Source organism: Schistocerca americana, unplaced genomic scaffold (genome assembly GCF_021461395.2).
Source record: "Schistocerca americana isolate TAMUIC-IGC-003095 unplaced genomic scaffold, iqSchAmer2.1 HiC_scaffold_699, whole genome shotgun sequence".
Lineage (NCBI taxonomy): Eukaryota > Metazoa > Arthropoda > Insecta > Orthoptera > Acrididae > Schistocerca > Schistocerca americana.
The window spans coordinates 20,001-25,000 of NW_025726455.1; the positions used below are offsets into that span (position 1 = coordinate 20,001).

Consider the following 5,000-nt stretch of genomic DNA (forward strand, 5'->3'; position numbering starts at 1 on the left):
TGGGTACGATCTAAGGAACCATAACTGATTTAATGAGCCATTCGCGGTTTCACCTTAATGCGGCTTGTACTGAGACATGCATGGCTTAATCTTTGAGACAAGCATATGACTACTGGCAGGATCAACCAGGGAGCTGCGTCAACTAGAGCTGAGCAGCCGGCCGCCCGGGAGTGTGTCCCGGGGGCCCGCGCGAACACGCAAGCGTCCGCTCAATTATTCTGCAAACAGGAGGAGGCTGAGCTCCCCTGCACAATACACCTCGAAACCCTCTCAGGTCCCGGCGGCGCGCAGCGCCGTCCTAAGTACTTGGTCGGGTTCGAGAGAGGCGCAATCGCCCGGAGTTTGGCGAGTAGACGCTTTAGGTGCGACCACCCGTGCTCCCAACTGAGCTTGCCGCTGCCGACAGAGGCCCGGGAGCGTGCTGTCGTGGCATTGCCGGCGGGAGACAACACGCGCCACCTACGGTGGCCGGCAGCTCCAACGCCAGCGCCACAGAAGGACAAAAGCCCCACTTGGGTGCCGAAGCGAACTCTCCCAGCACAGCGCACGCGCCAACACGTCCGCACAGCTGCGATACAATCCACCTGCGAGAACCGCAGAGGCGACCGAGCAGCAGACGGCGTCGCGGCGCCGAGCGCCGGGCGGCGGCGCATCCTCAGCGCACACAGTCCTCAATCGGACCAGCACACTGCAGATGTCCACCGCGCTTCGCACCGGGCCCGCGAGGACCTACTTTGGCCGCACGGCGCCGCGTGCAGGGTGCGCCGGCGCGCAGCTGCGCCGCCTGCCGCCTCCGTCGGCCGGCGCGCCTGCCACTGGCCGCCCCCACCAGCCGGCTGTAGCGCGTGCGCCCACGCACCGCGCGGCCAGCACGCCGGAAGGCCCCCCCTCACCGGCCGGGGACGGTCCCACCCAGCCACCGCCGCGTATCGCTTCACACCCACATGCCATTCACGTTCGTGGGCATGGTGGGTATCGCTGAAACAACCGGTTGGTAGCTCAACCGATCGTCGCCATCACTGATTCACCTCTAGCGAGAACAACCGCACCACAACGGTTTACCAGTTCTTCATTTGCGTAACGTCACCAGCAAACGTAGACGTCCATCGCCATTTGCAAATTCAACGATTGTTGCATGCCTGTGTCAGGTGTCACGACACACTATGTCTGCCCACATACACGCAACAACATGTGCACGCTTCGCGAACACGTGGAAGGTGGCCCCCGTACGTATGCGATGTCCATTGCGCGAACGACTGTCAACCGGCCTCTGTCGCATGTCGCAGATGTGGAACGCAGTGCACCATGCTATCACGGTGTGTGAGAAGAGACGACTACGTCTGACAACACGCGCCACTACATCAACAGACGGCTCATGCTGATCGCCATCCACGGCATACCATACTGCAATCCAGCTCTTATAGGGAGACGACACGTAGCTGAGTGCACAATATTTGGACCGTATGGTTCGCCGTTGTTGGCGCAGTCGTGGTACGGTCACACATGTACCACGATGTATCATTCAGTACATGAGGACCAATGTGCGGTACAGTGTGTGATTTGGACGTACAACATCAGCGGACAGTTGCCACAAGCCGTACCACAACGTAGGCTGTGCTTCGCCATGCGAATGCCAATGAACAACTGCGAAGGGCATTGAGCATGTACGTCCTGCCGCCATCCGCATTACAGTGTATAGCTGCAAGGTGTTTAACATGAAGCGATACTCTGGGGACCGGGCAGTGCGAGTAGCAAACTATATTGCGGGGGTTGCAGTTAGGCAACACTACACTAATTTAACGCGTCGTATGACAATTACAGAGCAGGTTAAGGCCCAACGTGTGTTGGGTTAAGGCCCAACGTGTGTTGGGTTAAGGCCCAACGTGTGTTGGGTTAAGGCCCAACGTGTGTTGGGTTAAGGCCCAACGTGTGTTGGGTTAAGGCCCAACGTGTGTTGGGTTAAGGCCCAACGTGTGTTGGGTTAAGGCCCAACGTGTGTTGGGTTAAGGCCCAACGTGTGTTGGGTTAAGGCCCAACGTGTGTTGGGTTAAGGCCCAACGTGTGTTGGGTTAAGGCCCAACGTGTGTTGGGTTAAGGCCCAACGTGTGTTGGGTTAAGGCCCAACGTGTGTTGGGTTAAGGCCCAACGTGTGTTGGGTTAAGGCCCAACGTGTGTTGGGTTAAGGCCCAACGTGTGTTGGGTTAAGGCCCAACGTGTGTTGGGTTAAGGCCCAACGTGTGTTGGGTTAAGGCCCAACGTGTGTTGGGTTAAGGCCCAACGTGTGTTGGGTTAAGGCGCAACATAGGTTAGGTTAAGGCGCAACATAGGTTAGGTTAAGGCGCAACATAGGTTAGGTTAAGGCGCAACATAGGTTAGGTTAAGGCGCAACATAGGTTAGGTTAAGGCGCAACATAGGTTAGGTTACGGCGCAACATAGGTTAGGTTAAGGCGCAACATAGGTTAGGTTACGGCGCAACATAGGTTAGGTTAAGGCGCAACATAGGTTAGGTTAAGGCGCAACATAGGTTAGGTTAAGGCGCAACATAGGTTAGGTTAAGGCGCAACATAGGTTAGGTTAAGGCGCAAAATAGGTTAGGTTAAGGCGCAACATAGGTTAGGTTAAGGCGCAACATAGGTTAGGTTAAGGCGCAACATAGGTTAGGTTAAGGCGCAACATAGGTTAGGTTACGGCGCAACATAGGTTAGGTTAAGGCGCAACATAGGTTAGGTTAAGGCGCAACATAGGTTAGGTTAAGGCGCAACATAGGTTAGGTTATGGCGCAACATAGGTTAGGTTACGGCGCAACATAGGTTAGGTTACGGCGCAACATAGGTTAGGTTAAGGCGCAACATAGGTTAGGTTAAGGCGCAACATAGGTTAGGTTAAGGCGCAACATAGGTTAGGTTAAGGCGCAACATAGGTTAGGTTAAGGCGCAACATAGGTTAGGTTAAGGCGCAACATAGGTTAGGTTAAGGCGCAACATAGGTTAGGTTAAGGCGCAACATGGGTTAGGTTAAGGCGCAACATGGGTTAGGTTAAGGCGCAACATGGGTTAGGTTAAGGCGCAACATGGGTTAGGTTAAGGCGCAACATGGGTTAGGTTAAGGCGCAACATGGGTTAGGTTAAGGCGCAACATGGGTTAGGTTAAGGCGCAACATGGGTTAGGTTAAGGCGCAACATGGGTTAGGTTAAGGCGCAACATGGGTTAGGTTAAGGCGCAACATGGGTTAGGTTAAGGCGCAACATGGGTTAGGTTAAGGTACAATATGGGTTAGGTTAAGGTACAATATGGGTTAGGTTAAGGTACAATATGGGTTAGGTTAAGGTACAATATGGGTTAGGTTAAGGTACAATATGGGTTAGGTTAAGGTACAATATGGGTTAGGTTAAGGTACAATATGGGTTAGGTTAAGGTACAATATGGGTTAGGTTAAGGTACAATATGGGTTAGGTTAAGGTACAATATGGGTTAGGTTAAGGTACAATACGGGTTAGGTTAAGGTACAATACGGGTTAGGTTAAGGTACAATACGGGTTAGGTTAAGGTACAATACGGGTTAGGTTAAGGCACTTGGGGGGGGGGGGGCCCGGTTTGTTGATTGTGATTATCGTAAGTAAATGACTGCGGCATCATCTGATTTGCCACGTCAGGGTGCACCTTTGGCTCATAACAGGCGGCGCTCTGATTCCATGCTTGTGGCAGACCTGTGTCTTTCATTCCTGCCATTGTTTGTGTGGTGTGACAGGAGGCAGTATTGTGATGTTGGGTGCACCCCTGTCTGGGACATGTGTGGGTGTTGGTGGCTTAGCTGAGCAATGGTGGTTGTCGGAAGGGTGGGATATTCTGTTTTCCGAGTGGACCTCCCGGTCTGGTTATGATAGTGTGGATTGTCTAATGTGGCAGAGAGGATGCACTGGGTGTTGTTCCATGCTGGTGCTTACATATTGTCTGTGTGCCTGTTACAGGCAGAGAGTAGTGCGTGATAAGAGTGTCTGGCTGACGTGTGATTGTGAGCAGAGTCTTTCAGCATGTATACGGACAGGTCTATACATTATCTGTATTCTGATGGCTCTATCTATTACTAATCAGCGCCGTGTATACGTTTAATCCGGTTCCAGTCGAAACTATTGTATCTCTGTACATTAGTGACACGGCGAGCCCGCTATGTAGTTACTCGTCTCGGCAGCTTCCACCGGTGTATGGCAAATGATTATAAGGAATCAGTCTAGTCGTCAATACCGATAGTCTGACGTCACATGTCTGGGGTGGGGGACGCTGCGCCCTTCCGGTGGGTCATGGCCTAGGAAGACTCTTCCCACGCAGGGGGGCTTGGACTGTCATTGACTCTTCCGAGTAATATACTTGCCGTACGTTTTTGCGACTGCGAGTGCAACGCTCACCGGTACCGACATGGATGGAGCGCCTCCTAGCTGCCGCTGAGCATCTGCATTCGTACAGCGAGCAACGCGATCGCGTCTGTAGCTCGTACGTGGTACAGCTCGCAGCTCATGTATATGGACAGCGGGAATGTCGCATATTGGACATAACTCTTCATGAAACGCACGTTATAGGGGTGGATTGCACATTGCGAGTGCGAGCAAAGTCCGCCGTTCATCCGCTGGAGTTGCGAGTTGGGCGGTTGGGGTGGGGCACGAACGGGTGCAGGTGGAGTGATTGCCGGTCCACGACTTCGTGCGGCAGAGGCGCTGGCGTTGGGGTGGGGTCGAAAGAAGGGCACTGTGGGCCCATCGCTGTCTTAGTCGGCTTGGCGTCTCATAGATGACGGTATCGTCGTTGCAGGAGGTCATGTTGCGGGAGACCTACAGATGGCGGTATGTTTTGCGGTGCGCTCGACATGGCGGACGTAGTGTTGTCAGATTCGCATAGATGGAGGTATTGCATGTGGTTTCGCCGTATTTTCATAGATGGCGATACTGTTTTGCCGGCATGGTTGGCGTAGTTCCGTCGGATCCCTGTAGATGGAGGTGCCGTTCCT

At 53.6% G+C, this 5,000-nt stretch overlaps 1 non-coding gene across 1 annotated transcript in view; it reads right to left on the minus strand.

The window, feature by feature from the left end:
* LOC124589267 overlaps window positions 1-132 on the minus strand; it is a 1,910-nt gene extending 1,778 nt beyond the window's left edge. Inside the window, exon 1 of the ribosomal RNA XR_006976058.1 lies at window positions 1-132. This exon is cut by the window's left edge and continues 1,778 nt beyond it. This is a non-coding gene — a ribosomal RNA (small subunit ribosomal RNA).
* Window positions 133-5,000: the final 4,868 nt, after the last annotated feature.